Source organism: Anser anser (genome assembly GCF_964211835.1).
Source record: "Anser anser genome assembly, chromosome: 2".
In the NCBI taxonomy this organism is placed as follows: Eukaryota; Metazoa; Chordata; class Aves; order Anseriformes; family Anatidae; genus Anser; species Anser anser.
The window spans coordinates 155,603,556-155,621,617 of record NC_139721.1 but is presented as its reverse complement, the minus strand read 5'-3'; the positions used below and the strand labels follow the sequence as shown (position 1 = coordinate 155,621,617).

Here is an 18,062-nt window from a genome sequence, read left to right as displayed (position 1 = left end):
ACGGCGGCGGCGGGGAGGCACTGGCCGGCGTCCTCGGGCTCACTTCCGTGACACGGAACAGAGACGGGGCCTGTCTCCTGCCAGCCTCTTTCGCTGCCAGCCTCCTGGCAGAGCTCGGGACATTTATAAAAACAGTACAGTACTTTATTTAGCCTCGAGTGAGAAAAAGTCACTTCACAGCTCCAGTTTAGGCACAAGGCACTAACAAGCAGATTTAAAAAAAAAAAAAAAAAAAAAATCCCTTGCATAAACACAGCTCGAATGAAAATTGATTTGTATTCCAGATGACCCCTCAAATCGGGAGATTGAGCTGTGCCTTTTATCTCCGGAGAAATGGGTTCAGCTCCTGATTAGCCCATAGAGGAAATTCCACTTAATGGTCTAATTCTGGTGGGCTGAAAAGCCGTTCCCTGCCTAGAACCACCATCCATTGTGGTGTGATTGGCACTCAGTGTTCAAGACAGAACAAGAACTTCACCTCGGCTCTACTCCTATGACTTCACCCTGCCATCAGCTCTCAGTACCTCACCCTCCGCTTCCCGAGAGCCTGAGAAAGCCGGCAGGGATTGCAGCACGAGCAGAGTCATGCAGCTGCGCGCGGGCAGCGGGGTGCAGGCAGGCGGCTAATGGGGGCTGTGGAGGTGCCAAGGGGGAGCGGGGAACGGCAGAGGAGGGCCTGAGAAAACAAGCAGCAAGCTGATGGAGGGATGTTTCCATGGAGGGAGTGGGAAAGGGGTGGGGAAAGGGGAAAAATGGGGAATGAGGATGGACGGGGAGAGGATGCGTGGATATGGGAAGGGTGGGATGCAGGTATACGCAGAGCTGAAGGCAATACATCAAAATGAATATAACTCCACCCAAAATGAATACAACTCCACCTAAACTGCAGAAGGAAATGTCAGCTGTAGGAGGGAGTCTGTAAGGGTCAGCTCCCTGAATCCTCTCACTGTGTCTGGAGGCCCTGGGTGGCACAGAGAGGCCCCGAGTCCCCAGCTCGTGCTAAATGCGTTGTGACTAGAGTATCTCAGCACCGTTGTTTTCCCAAGTCTTCATTCCTCAGAGCGTGAAACACTCCGTTCTGCAGGGGAGAGAGGATCTGCAAGACTGATCAGCAGCCAGCTCTCTTCTCCATCGTGTCTTTGCAGGAGCCATAGAGTAAGAAAAGAAATACTCATCTCCAGCCTAATCAGCACAGTACCTCCAAATTGCTGGGTTGTGTTTCTCCTACCAGCATGAGAAGCTTGCGTGGTGTCCTGCAAGGCATTCTCGAGGGACATTAAATGGAGGAAAGTATTAGAAATGTGCACTGTGGCACTAGTAAGCCTCATGACCCAGTTCTGTGCAGTGTTGTGAGAGATACAGAACATTATCACTCTAGGGTGGCTGCAGAAGTGGATGAAAGCCGGCAGGTGATGGGAGTGAAGGTGTTGCTGTCACACTAGGAGGGCATTTCAGCCAGGCTTCGCTGTTGCCTTCAGCCCTTTCATACTTACCTCGGGTGTCAAAGCAGTGAATGTGCGTATAAAATATCTCTGTTTGGCTGGTCTTACTTGGGACAATAAAATGTGAATTTCGAATGGCACTGATAATTGGAAAAAAAATCTTATAAAATCAGCGTGATGATGGAGTGCAAACTAGCACATTTGGGGAGGAGAAATGCCAAAAGGGGACCTCCTGGAAGCTGCCTCCTGGCAGCAGCATAGCGAGGTGGGGCTGGGGCTCCGAGTGGCCTGAAATCTGACTGTGAAGACGACATCGGATGTCCTTTTCTGGCTGCAGCTCCTCCAGCAGCAAAAACCGCTGTCCACAGCCCCATTGCTCATCATCTCCTCCCACCTGAGGCTTTGGCTCCTTCATAGCCGCTTATACCTCAACCTTAGCCGGGTCTGCGAAATGGAGGATGAGAAAAGACCTGCTGTTTGGATCACCACCTCTAACCTGGGTCATGAACCCGGATCGTGGCCGGGAGCGGTGAGACGGCAGTAGTGCTGGCTGACCTGAGAAGGGGGGAGCCGGCAGCTGAGGGGTGGTGATAAGCAGCTGGAGTGGGCGAGAAGAAATAAACTTTTCACCCAGCTCAGCTGCAGCCAGAACAGGATGTGTGGCTGCAACCTAAGACATAGGAGATAATTATTCTACTCCACTTGGCACCGGTAAGGCCTCAGCTGGAATACAGTGTCCAGTTCTGGGCACTGCACTGTAAGAAAAATGTAGACAAACTGGAGGGAGTCCAGGAGAGAGACACTGGAAATATCGGAGGCATAGAAAGAACAACCTAGGAGGAAACGTTGAAAGGATTGTTTGTTTAGTCTGGGAACAGCAGAGTCTAAGGAAAAGACATGATAAAAATCTTGCAATATGTTGAAGATTATTGTAAGGAGGATAGTGATAAATCTTTTCCCATGGCCACTGCAGGACAGGGAAAGAAGGAAGCAGTTTCATTTGCAGCTAAGAAGATTTAGAGGATACTTTAGGAAAAACTTTCTGGGTAGCAGGGCAATGAAGTAAAGATAGCTAGGGAAAGCATGGATCGTGTTAAAATTCATAAGTGTGCTTTATTTTAATAACGAACATGAAGAGTAAGGATGTTTCTTGTTTGAATGACTGTTTTGGGCTAAAGCCTGGGACTGAATTCCTACATGTCCATGGTACAATCATGTGGGTGCACTTGCAAGAAATAGCTCTAGTTTTGCAAGCTTCGGGACAGATACTGTTTTTCATGATCAATGTGTATGAAACACGGCATCTTGTGACTGATCTCTTATTGCAGGATCTCTACATATTGCTGCTGTACAAATAAGTCATCGTGTAAACAAGAATTTGTATAAAAATCTGTAAATACAGGAATAACTGTCTTCTGATTTCTTTTTTTGGCTGCACTGTATTTTTTTCCTTGCAGGTTCGTATCACATATCCTTAATCCCTTCTCCATAGATTTGCTGGATGTGCACAGCTAGAGGTCTATCCACTGATAGCTGTTAATCCTTTGAGTGTTTTTACATTTATGGCATATGTCCAGTGACAGTGCTGCCTTATGGTTTTAAGGATACTCACTGATTCTCCGGCGACACTACTACAAACAGCACATTGCACCATCGTGTTTCAATCCCAGGAAGTTCTCAGGCTATAACTTGGGTTTTCTTCGACAGCAGAGAACCAGACAACATCGTGATATTTTCAGAAGTTCGGCCTAATGTGCATGCAAACTCAGAAAAGAAATGGAAGGATGATCCAGAAGGCTGGATGTGGAGGTGGGAAGCCAGCAAAGGTCATTTGTCTGTGACCTTGCAGAGATCAAAATCTATAGCTGTAGCTGGTCAAGTGTTTGTCTTGAGACTTAAGACAGAATATGGTTTTCTTTTTTCTCATGAAATAAAATCTACTAGTGAAAGTATTTGTTACAGAATGCACTTTCAATTCTTAATCTCTTTGGATTTTTAAATTTAAGTATGATTGTTTTGGATTTTTTTGCTCCTTGATTTTGGTTTAGCTGCAATATATTAGAGATGCTTTACTTTAAATTCCCAGTATATGTACTCAACTTTCATTCCACCTTGAGACAATTTATCTGTAAATGCATACTAACCACGAAACCTGAAGTCATGGCTACTATGGGATATTTCTAATATTTTGAAGATGATTAATATTAAGCCTAAATCACCTTTAAAGAGTATATTCATCGGAGTACTAGAGCAGTACAAATCAGCAGGACAAAACAGCCAGTCAAGCTGAGTTTATAGCTGCTTTGTTTTCCACAAAAGCACAAAGCACCCGCAGGGTATTAATTACCATATTAATTAATATTTTTTTGACAGTTCTTTGCAGGAGATAGGTGTCTACAGCATCTACGTCGAAGAGCCAGGATGTGGTCAGTCTTGTCTATTAAAGTGAGTTGGGAAAGGAAACTGTAGCTTGTAAACCTCCTCTGCATGTTCGCTTGGTGACAGGAGAACTTCTGGAGATCTTTCGAGCCTGTAGCTCCGTGGGGAGCTTCCAAGCCCCTGGCTCGTGGCTGCTCTGCAGGGGATTAGGGTAACTGCGTGCTCCCAGGCCTTCCCGTCTGAGCTGCGGCATCTTGAAAGGTTTACGGGGACAGAAAGGGAACATGGGAAAGGGGCGGAGGGAGGAGAGGGGGAACTCATCTGCCTTGGTTTAGATATTGAGCAGTTGGACTTCAAAGACTGAGTTAGTCACCCCAGGCTCCACGCACAGTCAGTGCAGAGGAAAAGGAACTCCAGGGAGATACTCGTCTCCTTTCAGGACAGGAAATGCCTGTTTCTCTGCTGCCTGTGTGAGACATCTAGGTATCTATCTCCTAGATACATGGAGCTGAGATGACCCCGCATGGCCTACTGGCTGTGGCACTTGTCGGAGAGGAGGGAGCCTGAGCTCTGGCCTGTTCTCCAGGGACTGCTGACAGACTTTGTGCAAGCTGCAGGTCCTACAGCCACATTCCTCCACGCGGTAACGAAAGCACAGCCTCCCTCCTTCCTCCTTCCTCCTTCCTCTTTCCTCCTGCCTGGGACACTGTGTTGTCTTGGCAGGTGAGGCACTGCTGAGGAAAGAGGGAGCTGTGGGTCTGGACACAGCTTCTGTGGGAGAAGGAGCTCAGCCCACACATCACTTCATGATGGTTGCTCTGAGCATCAGGTGATTGCCTCAAAGTGGGACCTGCTCTCCTACAGACCCTGCTTTGTCTGCAAGGCTCCTTCTGTGAGGAGATAGGCTACCACGGAGCTCTTGCCATCACCCAAAGGCCCTGACAGACCGGTCGCTTTAGGGCATTTAGGCTGAAGAGCAATTTCAGAGGCCCAAAGTTGGACTTGGAAGTGAACTCGGTGCAAAACTTTTCAGGCTTGTCAGGCCTGAGGCGCTACCTAGGCAGGAGCATGAGACATCAAAGTTAAAAAGATGCCTTTTCGCTCGTCTACACCTGACATCTAGGCAAAGCAAATCTGACATCTCTCTCACAAGGGTATCAAACCGAGCTGTTGCTGGCCTTCCTCTGGGTTTTTTGACATCCTCTCGATGAGCTGTGGTGGATCACAAGGATGAGGCTCCAGCTGAAGGGCTCGAGGTGATGGCCACTCCAGGGCACCACCATTTATCCAAAGCCTTGCAGCCAGAAGGCAGTGCTGAGGGCTGGAGGGAGGGAGAGCGGGAGAGGGACGGCACCACGTTACAGCCAGAGAAAAGGATTTTGCATCAAGGACTATGCAACTTTTGACATGTCTTATATATCAAGACCCAGCACCCGGGAGCTAGCACCGTGCCGTGCTGTTAGCAGTGCCTCCTTTAGACAGTTATTGCTAAATGACATTACTGTCCTGTCAGAGGTTCTCCAAATTCATGTCTACGCTGTCCTTGTGGGGCAGCTCCTCAGATGACACCTGCTGTGTGGCACCAAGCCAGAGCTGCATGTGCTGGGGCAGGGAAGTCACTCGTGTCTTCTGCTTCAGCCCCCTTGCAGAAGGATGGATGCTCACAAAGAAGCCCTTCACCCTGCCGCAGGCCTGTACCCACCAGGCTGCATGAGGACCTGATTTGAGCTTAATTAAACCTAAGGTATAGGAATCCTCACGGTTTGGGAAGCAAAATCCTTTGGCACTGTAACCAGACCAAACCCATCTTTGCTAGCTTTACAGCCCCTGATAGCTTTTCCACATTTCACCTGGGACTGGGCTCTCAAATGCTTTTTACAAACTTGACCAACTCCCTCCAGCATCTGGCAGGGACCTGACATTTTGCTTATTCCACATGAACTCCTCCACCTTTATTTATTTATATTTATTTATTTTTTCTCAGCAGGGAAACGGGAAAATGGAAGTGCATCACGTGTAATGTCTGGGAAGAGCACAGAGGCAGCCAGGCGGCCGTTGCAGGGGTTTGGCACCTCGCGCAGGAATGAGCACATGCAGGTAGAATGTTATTTCGCCGCTCCTGCTGAGCACACTGCAGTTAGCTCTCTGCTGAATCCTAAAGTCGAGCAAAAAGCAGCTGGTTAAGGTGGAATCTGAAAATCAGTCATAGGATAAACAGGTTGCAACGTTAAATGCTCTCCAAGGGAAAAGCAGCATGCAGCATATGTTCTTACTTTGGAAGATATTTAAAAAAAAAAAAAAAAACTTTAATAGACCCTTTACTAGCTTATGCTAGTGGAGCTGTTAATTAATTAAATAACTGTATGCGAATGGCATCCATTGGGAAAGAGCCTCACAGCTTCCAGATGCCAGTTATTGGCCCCATTACGGGCCTAAAACTATTACAGTAAATCATTACATGCTCCAAGATGAACTGGCACACGATTGCTGGGAGGAAGGATGGAGATATTCTCACTTGTGCCATTTTGTGCCAGTTTTTATCTAGTGAGATTAATCAGTACTTTTAGAAGTGCAAGTCAGAGCTATAAAATATTAAAGGATATTCCATCAATGGAATGGAGACATGCTTAAGCAGGGCTTTTAAAACTTTTGGATGTTGACGGATAGATAGAAGTTGGAAGAGATAATGAGCAACATCTGATTTTAATTTTTATTTTTTTGAAGGTCGGATTCATAGCTAAAAGAGCTGCACTGAGTCTCCTCTGTGTGCAGGGGGAATACTCAGAGGAGGACATTAAAGTTTATCACTGGAGTTCAGGTGCCAGGTAAGCAAACAGTTTCTCAGGCCAAAAGCAATCATTTAAGGCAGTTATTCCAAACACAAAATCAACCAGAAAGTATTAAATAACCTTGTAGCCTGGATCCCCCTCTGGGAGGGGAACACTTCCTGACATTGGATGGCAGCCTAAAATCTATGCTCTGGTCTAGAAGGGGCCTTTTTTGTTTTTCCTTTCTTAATTAATGAGCTATGAATTTTCACCCCAAATGGCCACCATGGACCTTGCTGTCCTTTTAGGCTGTGAGGGATAAAACCACAGAGCCACCTACATCACCCGTGGCCCAGACAGACTGCCCTTTGGAAATCTGCTTGCCTGCTTGGTCTGTCTCAAATCCAAAGGCTGAGTGCCGGAGGGACACTCCAGGGGCTGTTTATACCATTTAGCCAATTATTAGACACATTAATTCAGGGGCAGACACTTTCTCCGAGAAATTATTCCACAGCCAAAAGCCCTCCCATGGCTGGATGCGGCAGGCTAAGCACTGGGGCTGGAGATGCCGCAGCGGATCACCAGACCTTCCACCGCTGTCCTCCCACGCTCAGCCCATGCACAAGCTCTCGCCCACGTTCAGAAGTTTCCAACGGGGCCGAGGGGGATATGGGGAGCCTCAGAGGGGCTTTTGCTGATGCCGATCACCAGCGGTCGCCCTCCCACGCAGCCGTGCCGGTGCCGAGCGAGAGGTGCGATCGCTGATAGGCCTCCGCCGCCTACCGCAACAACCTGTTTGCCCAGAAGGACGGACGGATCTCCCACGGCTCGGTGGGAAAGCGTCCCAGGCTGCTCCAGCACCAAAAGCCTCCGCAAACGCCCCCGGGACGTGTATAGGGTGGTGGCCGAGGGGGTGTGAGAGAAACGCGGCTCCGCTGTGTAGGCCGCTCGCGTCCAGGTGAGGCCCGTTGCTTGGAGGACACCGCTTTGCTGCGCCACGGTGTACAGGACGCAGCGCAGACCGAATGTCCAATAACAGTTCGACACGGGTAGAAAAATCAGGTGTTTATTGGTTGTGTGGGTTTACGAGAGAAATGGTATCTCCGGAAAACCAGCCTCATCTAGCTGCTTCTCCTAAAGCGAAGGTAAGGACACAGAAACCGCGTTCACACAGACGCTACCAGGAAGTGTGACTTACTGTGTGAGAAACGCATGAGTAAGAGTTCGCTGACTAACCCCTACTTAAAGGAAAGGAATTGATTTATTACAAGAGCATGACAAATTGAAGCACCAGTCTTGCAGGTTGGTCCGTGCGAGCAGATCTGTGCACCCACGTGGCTCTGATAGGGCCCAATAGGGCTCGGAACTGGGTGTTGCAGTTGCCCAACCAGCCAAATAGCTGGCTCAATAGCTAAAGGTTGGAACAACGCTGGTTAGACTTTTCTGAACACACCTGACATTTCTGTGGGAGCCAAGGGACCTGACGCACCTAAGCTGAAGCAGAAGGACAGAGAGCTGAAGCACTCCCCAGCGTGTGTGCTGGTAAGAAAACACTGCCTCGTCTGGCCTTAAACGAAAACAAATGGCTTTCAGGACCTCGGAGCTGAAGAGGGGAGTGTCACCATGTGTCCAACAAAAACAAAAAGACGCGCTGAGCCAAGAGCAGCCCAGTGCTTGTCTGCCATTCCCTGGCTGTAACCTCAGGAGACTCTTCTTGGCTTGTGCGAGAATGGGAGGGAATGCAATCAGTGAGCAAAAAATGCTGTTTCTACTTGATAGCTTAATATCACGTAGGCAGCAGTTATGCTTTTGTACTGAGCATGCTTTTCTGCTCTATGGAGCCTTAGGCTGGCCCATCCTTTGCGGTAGAGAAAATGAAACCGAGAGGAAAAACACAGCTACTTTTTTTCTGTGATGTAGATTTTAAAAATATATGTATTTTATTTTATTTCATTTTATACCCTAGTTCTCTTCTCTTCTCTTCTCTTCTCTTCTCTTCTCTTCTCTTCTCTTCTCTTCTCTTCTCTTCTCTTCTCTTCTCTTCTCTTCTCTTCTCTTCTCTTCTCTTCTCTTCTCTTCTCTTCTCTTCTCTTCTCTTCTCTTCTCTTCTCTTCTCTTCTCTTCTCTTCTCTTCTCTTCTCTTCTCTTCTCTTCCTCTCCCTTCTCTTCTCTGTGGAATATTTATGCAAAACACTAGTGTGATGCTAAACAGTCAACATAATGACTGATGCATTTGAAAGGGCTATGAGCAACCCAGGTATGAATAGTAGAGGGGACTTGCAAAAAGTGACAGAGCTCTTCATGTTTAGATCATGGATTTGATCCAGAAGAAGGTGAAAGTGAGTACAAGTCATTACAGTCCGGTACCTGTGAGCTCGTGGGTACCGCTGCGGGCCCTGGATTGCAGTGCAAGACACCAGCGACGGCCAGCGCTGACACTTCCCTTCTCCAGCCAGCAGCAGCTGGCTCTGTCTGTGTGTGCTCTTTTCCAGCCACCACAGTAATGTTTTCATGCCCCACGTTCTGAGTATTTTGGGACAGAAGCACGAAAAAGGAAGCCAGTCATACACCTTGCTCGCACAGTAAATGGTGGATTTCAACTTTCCAGTTGGAGGAATAATGGGCTAGTGTTAGAATGCTGGTGCAGTTAGGTGTGTGCATGCAGACACAGCTGGAGAAAAGCTTTGGGCATGGATGCAAAGTCTAGGCCAACTTTGTAAAGATGTACGCACACCCTTAACTTTAAACATATAAATTTTCCCATTGACCTCCCTGGAACTATTCATGCATTAAACATATGCATGAGCCTTTCTAGAAATAGATAATATAAATGAGACTACCAAAATAGTTAACCAGAAATACTTTCTGTACAAGGAAATAGGAAATTTTACAAGGGGTGTCTGAATATGAGCTCCTAGTGATCCCTCTTGACAGAAGGGACTAAATAAAATCTAGGCCAAATTGTTAAAGGACAAGGCATTGTTGCTCATGTATGAGAGGGTGTTTCCAGCTGCCCATCGTGCAGACTGGAGTGTAGTTTGCATTAATTATGTTAATTAAACAATTTGCTGGAATTTAGCATGTGGTGGATTGGCAGGAGGCAACTTTAACTTGGGTTCTGCAGGCTGAGATGCTTTCATTACATGGACGACCCTGAGTCACGCCAATAGAGCAGCACCCGTGGTAATGCGTTGTTGTTGATGGCTTTTGTGTAAAGTCAAACTTAAACAATGCAATTATGGCCTCAACAACAACAACAACAACAAAAACAACAACAAAGGTAGAAACAATCAAGATCTACATTATTTAAGCATCCGGTTGTAGGCAAGATATCTAGAGTCTAGTGATCGGTACAGAGTTATCGTGCAAGGGGTACCATTTGGAGGCTGAAGGCCACTCACTTATGCAAAGCTGCACTATACTTTTTGACCTGCATTTGCTAAATCATCTTAAAACGAACCTTTAAGCTTTGCTGTTTCATGGCAGAACTTTCAGCAAGGTGCATTCTCAACTATCTTCTACTTTGGCTTTCATACATTAAAAATGGATACTTGATTTGAACAAGGCCATTAGCCGTAGGTCTACAAAAAGCCATCTCCTTATTCAGGAGCACTTAAGGCTTTTAGACAATTGCGTGTACTGGGAGGGGAGGGGTTGCTGGTTCCTTATATCAAGACTACATCCCGATCTCTCTCCTTCTGCATTCAAAACCTAATGTTACCCTACACAGGATTATCAGGGTCTTCTTCTGAGCATCAAAACCAAGGAACTAGTGAGACTTGTCAAGCCAAGTCTGAAAGGAGGCGAGGCTCCATTCTCCATGCCAGTCTGTACTTGAATTTATTCTGCTTTACAATGGACCTCTTTTGGCACAGGCAGATTCACTGCGCTGAGCTTTGGCACTCCGCTTCAGACATGGAAGAAGTCTGGGATGGGAGACCACAGCGTAAGAAAATTTACTTTGCACTCAGTTTTCATTTAACTTGCTGGAGCTAAAGGGTTTCTCCATTCATTCCTTTTGAATGTCCTGTTTTGTGTGATGATGACTTCGTGAGGTGAAATATCTTCTGTCCTATCTATGTGTTGCTGTCAGTCACACCAAGAATCCTGGAGTCAGGAAAATGTATGTTTAGTCTGGGGATGAATTAACATTTTAGTTTTAGTACATCCTACCCCATAATTATACAGAATGGTTTTTGGAAAGAGAGTCTGAAAATCTACCTAGTTCCCAGGAATAATGATTTTGGCCTCAAATAAATGGCAGGATAACAGTGATGCTGCTATCCTCCAGAGCAGAGATTAGCCAGTCTCCAATTGTAAATATTGGGAATAAAGCACACGTCGAACCTCAGTGCTGCTATTTTGTGATTTCTTATCCCAACAGAGAGGTAACATTTGTGTTACCTTTATTTTCCTAGAAGCTAGACCTTGCTCCTGGAGAAAACAGATTGTAGGATCAAAAGAGATCTACAGAGGCAGCCTTGGTGCTCTGTGTCTGCATGTTTCCATCTGCAGGCTCTAATTCAGCTGTGCTGGGTATGTAAAAGTGCAAATGCGGAATGAATAGTTCAAAGTTGTACTCTTGGCTTTCATACGCTGCAGCATTTTGTTCTCGTTATATCCACTGTGTTTATTTAAATATCTTTCTATCTACCTGCAGCTCTGTCTGCACCGTCTTTTAGTGCTCCCTTCTACTTCTCCCATTGTCCACGGTATCTTTGATCAATCCAGGAGCGGAACAACACCGCTGTGTAACGCTCAGTCCAAGCTGGAGCATGGATTCAGTCCAGGAGATAGGTCCAGAAACTGTGCCCCTTCCTTTCCCCTTGCCTTTCCAGTCCCCTCTGGGTAGGACACCACACAAACTGGGACTTACCAGACAAGGAAGTGTTGGGAAATTTTGTTTCCTGGAAGAGACACTAGTAGCGGCCATAAAACCCTAACAAAGAAGAAAAGAAAAGGCTGTTTTGAAATCTCGACACTCTGTTACGCTGCTCTGGTTTCTTAGCAGTCAGCCCTTTGCTGATAGTGCTAGGGTTGGGTAAAATGGCACCAAGACTGATAGACATGACCTCTTCCCTTCAATCAGAGCAGCAAAACCACTCGAGTTTCTTCACAAAACAAACGCGACTCAACGCAAATCCCAAGCAGGTGATTCCCACCAAACCAGAGCCACGTGTAGAGCTAAGCAACTTCAGTAACAGGAGGGAAAGGGGTTTGCTTGGTGCTTTTTGTGCCGTGGTACTGCCAGGCCTGCTGCACCGCGGGGATGTCCTGGGGGAAGAGGGGACAAGCGATGAGGTTAGGAGGCACCATCACCATGTCTGAGTGTGGTCCTCTAGGAGAGGAGAAGAGAGGAGAGGAGACAACAGGAGATGACAAAAAAAGAGAGGAGAGGAAAAGAACCTGCCCTCGCCATGCAGGACCTCCCAGCAGGCGCCTTGGGGCGAAGTGCTCCTTTGGCTCTCACGCTGGTGGTGGGTCACGGGGGTGTTTACTGACATCAGTGTGTGTTGATCTGTAAGCAGCAAAGATCTGAGAAGTGCCAGAAATTCCCGTTTCCACCACCAGGAAGGGCTGATTTGCTATTGTGTTGGGTATAATGAAAACAAGGTGCATTAGGATTTACATTCTGAGTCTGGGGGTGTCCCGCTTATTCCCCTGCCACTGTGGGAGACAAAACCTTTGCCGAGCATTTAGCAATCAGTGGTGCCTTCAGGGGGTCGATGAAGATTAGAATAATCATATTTTGAGTGCTTCCATGGATTTTGAAGACAGTGAGCCCCTTTCTCTAACTGCATGGCCTATTTCAGCACCTGGGTCTACTGGCTTCCGTAGCTTCATTACTGGTACAGTTGGTCTGTATCTTTTGCTTAGGTTATTCACAAATTTTATTAACAACTTGACTTTTTCTGGTGGATGAAAATACAAGTGTATTTGAGTGGCAACCTGCTGTTCCCACCAGGAAAGGCTCGGCAGGGTTCAGAAGAGCAGCTCAGCAGCTCCGGTGGTATGTCCTCTCCTGCCAGATCTTCCTCTTCATGGTGTCCATTCACTGCTCCTGCAGCCTCCTGGCCATTTTAGAGTCTGCCGTTCCTAGCAAAGCCATTCCTTGTCCTTGTGGGCATTTCCTACAGGCTCCTGAGTGAAACCGAGCCCTTTGCCTGCCAGCTTTTGATAATCACATGGCGTTCCTTTCTCCTAGGCTTTAGGAAGACCTAGAGGAGCTCCCACAACAGCCTCCCTTCTTCCTTGCCCCTTCCCATCCTGCTCCCCTACTTAGCCTGGGCAGTAGTAAACTTCTGGGTGGTGTGGCTGTGTGAGGTGGTAAGCTCGTTGGGTGAGAAAGTAAGAAGCTCTTACTCATTAGTCAGCCTTGCAACAGACAATTTTGGTAAAATCCTCTTCACAGTTTCATACCACAGAGCCTCTTCCCAGCTATCCTTCTGTGTGTCTTGAACGTGGAGGAGAAGAGACCTCCATCAAGTCAGGGTGGCTCAGGGTGACGCTGCCTGGGACAAGCTGGGCCCTTCCTCCCCTGCGTCGCCTTTCATAGCAGCGAGGCAGTGCGTGAACCAACCTTCAGACTAACACGTAGGGACCCTCCCGAAGTCCTGTGTCCTCATACAGGCACTGCTACAGGTAATACATTCCTTGGAGGGCAATATCCTACCTTTGAACCAAAATAGTAAGGGTATGTTGCTTTTTGAGGAAGGCCAGGGGAGCACAGCAGGCTGCACACTGCTGATATTCACCGAACTAACCCCTCATGATGCTGCGTAGCTGGGCTGGCACGACTGCCCCCGTGCAAAGCACTGAGAGGGGTTTCCAGGCCTTACCTTGTTGGGGACATACTGACTTCCGTGCCTAAAAATCCCATTCGATATTCCCTGGGAAGACGGTCAATTTTTTGGTGCTGTTAATGCCATTTTCTGCCACATCGTGGGACTAATCTCATTTGTGCCTTGTAATTGTGGCGTGCCACGTGGTGCCTTGTTTACTTACTTCTGTAACCACTTTTTAACAGATCTGAAAAGCACTCTGCTGAAATGTTGCAAGTCAAAATCTGCTTCAGAGCCATCAAATCTGCCCGAGATTTTACTGAGCAGAAACCTGCCTTGACGAGATCTCCACCAACATGTTTTCTCAACCCATTCATTGCGTGGTCCAAGTGCAGCACAGCCTTGTAACGTGGGGTGACACTTCAAGTCATGCACTTCTGCGAAAAAGGATTCTTCACTGGATGTGACGCCTGCTCGCCCACCTCCTTTGCAGCACTCCCATTAATATTAGGGAGGAGGACGGTGGGAGTTCACGGAGATGTTGGGCTGGAGACAGCTCTGCCAGTGACAGGGTCTAAGCAGAGCTTTGGAGATGCCCTTCAGAGACTGGACTGCCCACTGCAGCGCGGCCTGCTTCCTTGGCAGTACACTGAAACGTGAGGACACGCAGATATCCCAAGTTAAAAATCCTATTCACCTCTTCATAATCTGGACAGCTGGTAAGGGCGGTGTAGAGTCCATCCCTTGACCTTCACCAAACCACCTCTGAGGCCTTGACGTTTACCTGCCACTGCCAGGAATCCCACAGCATTGCTTGGTCTCTTTTTGTAGCAACAGCCTAAAAATCTTGACTTTCTTATACTCAGGAATCAAGATTTCTTCTCTTCCATCTCTCCCCAGAGGGAGAGGAGGTCCTTAGCACAGGCCCGGTTAGATGCATGAGAAACAAGCCCGGCAAATGGTTTAAATTATAAAGTCTAGTGGCTGTGCCAAGTCCTGCAGTACAAGAGCGCCAAGATTGGGAACACGGCCGTTCACCAGCATTTGCAAGGCGCTGACATCTCGTCACTGCTCTCCGCGAGCACTGGGGCCCACACGGGTACACGGAGCAGTCAGTTGGGGCAGGATGCAAAGCAGGGTGGGAGAGCAGAAGGAGGCCTGCCCGACTTTTCCTAAGGAATGCCACAGCCATGTTTCTTCAAAAGCCTCTACTCTGATGAGAAGTTATTCCTGATCACAAAATGAAAAAAAAATTAAAAATAAAAAAAAAATCTGTTTTTACATTTAATTCTTTCTGGGTCCAGAGCAGCATTCTTTTTTAAAAAAAAAATAATTTATTTATTTATTTATTTGTTTTACCTTCATTATAAATAAGCTATGCAGCATCTACATCACCGGTTTCATCTCTTAGTTGGAAGAACCTGCAGGTCAACTCTGGCCAACTTTGTACTTCAGAGCATTACCATGCTAGACGTGTTAGTTAACAGTTTAAGAATCTTTTTGTCTTACTGCACATTATTCATAGCCCAGTGCTATTCTGTCTTCTTTCAGGCTCAGAGATGGCCAGACTTTTAATTTCAGAGGCTGCTGTAGGGCATCGGGGTTTTCTATCCAGAAGATCATGCAGATGCATTGCACTGATGCTCCCTTCCCAGTCTGAAAGATTTTTCCACTGCCAAAGGCTCCCAAGCTCTTCCAGTGTTTCCTCCTTGTTATAAAATCCACAAGCCTTCTGATATTCTGTAGTTGCTGGAAACATTACAACTGTCTGCAGCTCTTACACCGTTGAGTATTTGCTGCAGCCTCCTACATAAGCCCAAGCTCGGCGATGTGGCATGGCTTTCCCCCGAGGTGGGGACTGAGTTTGGCACAACGGCGTTGCCCGTTGCCCCAGTACGATATTTGTGTAGGAAAATATATTTGAATAAAGAGGGTCAAGAGACTATTATTACAGCAGGCACTGGAAATAACCAAAATGTCACGTTCCTCTCCAGGACGTGGTCCAAGCCTTACGTCCAGCGGCCATCAAAACAGGATTGCTTTCTGCCTTTGTCCATTAGCCTCCAGTAAAAGCACAACTGTGGGCATGTTTCCACACGAGAACCTTTGTCTTGTGCCATTTCCAGACTCTACCAAAAATTAAGTGGCTGGCATCAGTTATGTAAGAAAAAGGAAACTCCAATTTTATGTGCAAGTAGAAACTTAAACCAAGCAAACTGGTATTTGTGTTTTATTTGCTCTGTTAAAAAGTCTAGGAATGCAAAACACTTTTTGCTGAATATAGAAATGACATTTTCTTTTCAGGTGTCTGTAAAAACACAGGTTTATCTGAAAAATAAATAGAAAACCTGCAAAATGCCTTAATTTGTTTTTGGTAAAAAGCTCTCTCATTATAAAAGGATGGGGAAAAAAGGGCGAACTAGTTCCTCTTTATTTGAGGCTTGCTGCTTTAATTCAATGTTGCATATGAAGCAACAAACAGGAATTCTAAGGAATGTAAAAAGTTCCTATGCCTACAAAAGCCGTAATAATACAACATTCAGCTGAAGTACAATGACACTGACATGAAAGGATTTTCATTTCTAAGAAATACTTGGATAAATTAGAGTTTGGGTACATATGCGTTCTTTTCTCATCTTAACAATGCACGGCGGCACTTATCTTTTGCAGGGCTGCCAGCGACATAGACCTGCTCACCCCAAATGCTCTCCCTCCCTGCAGGGAGACTGAGCTGCGGCAGCACAGGTCACTGCAGGCTCCGCAGGTGGCTGGAGACTGGGTGGGAACAGGTCCGGGTGAAAAAGGAGACTTCGGAGGAGAAAGTTCTCTGCTAAAAACACGGTGAAAAAATAAACATTTTTAACACCCACAGTTAATTAAGGCACAAAAATTGCTGCTTCCCAGGTTCTTTATCACTGCATCTGTTTCAGACTTATATCCTAAAGGTTTGTTTTTCCAAATAGCATAATTCTGGCGGAGCATAAGGTCAGCGCGCTCCCAAATTGCATGCTGCCTATCCCTCCTGCAAGCTTACAGGGATATGCTGATGCTCTGCATCTCTGAAAGCGAGGCTCACTGTGTACCTAAAGCAAATGTACAGAGCATGAATATTACAATCAACAGAAAGCTGTAAAATCTGCCTGCATTCAAAGTAAAATAAACTGTGAATTTTCAAAATTTCCTGAGGTAAACTCTTTTTGATCAACTAGAACTTTGGCTTCATTTCAGTTTATGCATTTATTTTATATTACAATGCAAAATATGAACTAGATTGTGAATAATAGAAAAGCTATCTTTTCCAGATGGGAATACCAGAACATTTCCATTGTTGTTGTTGTTGTTTTCTTTCTCAAACATATTTTAGCAAGTACAATTTTATGAAGCAGTTTATGTTCAGCAGAGTTGCTCTCTGATAGAAAAGGGGTTTGTTGATTTTTTTAAAGTACAAATCATGTAGTTGTGTAATTTTCACTTTTAAAAGGTCTGTAGTTCTGTTTGCATCTTCTTTTTTTTTCTCTCTTTTTTTTTTTTTTTTACAATAGTGCAGGTATGTCTGTATAATAATTAATTCCCAGTGGAAGCGTTCAGTCATATTAAAAGAACCAACTCTACTTCAGACTAGATTGAATGTTTAAGTTTTCTGCTTTTTATGTATTTGTATACTTACACAACTTCTGAAATAAGTAACGGTCATGATGGAAGAGAAAGCACAAATGAAATGACAAAGTCAATAAAACCATCACCTCTGTGGAGATGTTAAAAAGGGAACGTTCGCTCATTATGGCTCACAAGAAAAGAACCCAAGGCATGAAGTGATCAAATGGTTGGAGATGAGACAAAAAAAGGAAGTTTTCCCACAGAAAGAATAATTAAACTGAAATAATTTTGAAGAGATGTGGCGGAGTCCAAGGGGATAAGTAAGTTGAAATTGGATTGGATGAGTGCACGGAGGATAGGTTTGGTCACTGGCCATCAGACACTGGTCTGAACGCAACCTGTGGTCAGGAGCTCCCCAGAAACGCAGTTGTAGAAGCCAGGAGCGCTTCTCAGTGAGAACTGACTTTTCTGATGCTCCTCCCAAAGCCTCTGGAAACAGCTCCTGCTCCAGCTGGGCCCTGGGCTGGAGGGATGCACAGCTGTCCAGAACCTTTCCAAACATCCAGCCAAATCATGCGGATGCCCAATTCCATGAACAAGAGGATGGACACACATTCCTAGCTCCATACCCAGAAGCCTGGGCACCCGAGCCCACTTGTGTACTGCTGGGAATTCAGGTATATTCAGCTTGGAAAGGCTGGGTTCAGAAGTCAGGAAATTAAAAGGTAAGGCATCTTCGTCAAAAAGATACTGTGCTGGGTACTTATTCTTAAATATGCATTTTTATTAATAATCTGTTCAATCTAAACTATAAAACGTGTTGTGCAACATGACTGAACGAATATTGCTGTGAGAAATATTTTCCCCTTGTTTGAGTAATTTAAATTTGTAAGCTAATGTAAGTTTTTGTATTAAATAATGTACTGTGTGCAATTTTCTTTCTTGTAAAGCACTTTGAAGCTTTCAAAGGGCACTCTAGGTTAATAAATAATACGGTATCCTTTGCCAGAACTGTAGGGCATTTCCCATAAGTTCTGAATCTTCTCTGCCAGAATTGCAACACGTAGCATGCCAAATCCTGCACACAAATGTTC

The 18,062-nt window shown here is 46.0% G+C and overlaps 1 long non-coding RNA gene across 1 annotated transcript; it reads left to right on the top strand.

Annotated features, from left to right (window-relative positions):
• The first annotated feature begins 6,658 nt into the window (after window positions 1-6,658).
• On the top strand, window positions 6,659-16,905 carry LOC310894497. Its single transcript, XR_014579952.1, has 3 exons — window positions 6,659-8,131; window positions 10,465-10,535; window positions 11,008-16,905. It is a non-coding gene; the product is annotated as an uncharacterized lncRNA (long non-coding RNA).
• Window positions 16,906-18,062: the final 1,157 nt, after the last annotated feature.